The following is a 1,277-nucleotide window of genomic DNA, read 5'->3' as shown; positions in this document are numbered from 1 at the left end:
ATCTTCATCTTCAACCAGACCATCTGCAATCCAGTCATTTTCTTGTGTAATAAATGCCCTTTCCTTTTATTTGAGTAGATCAAAGTATTTTTGCTTATAATCCACATACTCAAACTTTTTCTTACTGGAATCTGACTTTCTACACTCATTGGCAAAATGCCCTGCCAAGCCACATTTGAATTTTGACTTATCCACCATGTTTCTATTTGGCTTGGCTGCTCCAAAGTTCTTCTTGAACTTGAGCTTGGCAAATCTCCTGGAAAGAAATGCTAGGTGCTCATCAATGTCCTCCATGTCATCTTGGCCCAATGAATCTTCACTTTCTACTGCAAGCCCCTTGCCCTTGTTCTCACAGACCTTAGAAGTTGATTCAACAGCTTCCATCTTCACTTCCTTCTCATTTTCCAACTCAGCAACTAGTGCAATGGATCCTCCTTTCTTCTTTCCTCTCTCCATCCTTTCATCCTGCTCTATTTCAAGCTCATAGGTTTTCAGGATGCCATACAGTCTCTCCAAAGTAAACTCCTTATAATCTTGTGAGTTTCTTAATGAGACTGTCATTGGTTTCCATTCCTTTGGAAGAGATCTAAGGAATTTCAGATTAGAGTCTTTAGTCTGATAGAATCTTCCATGCAACTTAAGAGCATTTAGTAGTTTTTGAAACCTACTAAAAATATCAGTGAGAGACTCACTTTCCTCATTGTGAAAATGCTCATATTGCTGAATCAAGAGCTGCATCTTATTTTCTCTGACTTGCTCAGTGCCATCACATATTATCTGTATAGTATCCCAGACTTCCTTGGCAGTTTTGCAGTTAATAATGTTGCCAAACATGTCTGCATCAACTCCATTAAACAGAATATTCATGGCCTTTTTATCCTTCCTGACTTGTTCAATGTCAGGATCAGACCATTCATGCCTTAGCTTGGGAACTGATGGCTCGTTTCCTGTTGCAGCTCTTATTGGAACATGAGGGCCTCTTTCTATGTAGTTCACATAGGCCTCATCTTGAGAAAGCATATGAAGATGCATCTTTACCTTCCAATGATGGTAATTATCTTTATCTAGAAAAGGAATCTTGACTCCAACATCCTTCTTGTTCATCTTGCTGAATTGTTTTGATCTTTAAACTCTTTGTTGATTAAGAGCTTGCTCTGATACCAATTGTTAGTCCCTTAACAATATAGCAAGAATTACAGAAGGGGGGTTGAATGGAATTCTTGAACCTTTTTCTTAAAATAAAAATGTTCAAACTCGAATACAAATATAAGTGTTTT

The sequence above is a fragment of the Apium graveolens genome, unplaced genomic scaffold (genome assembly GCF_009905375.1).
Source record: "Apium graveolens cultivar Ventura unplaced genomic scaffold, ASM990537v1 ctg6813, whole genome shotgun sequence".
NCBI lineage: Eukaryota > Viridiplantae > Streptophyta > Magnoliopsida > Apiales > Apiaceae > Apium > Apium graveolens.
This window is presented reverse-complemented; position numbering follows the sequence as displayed.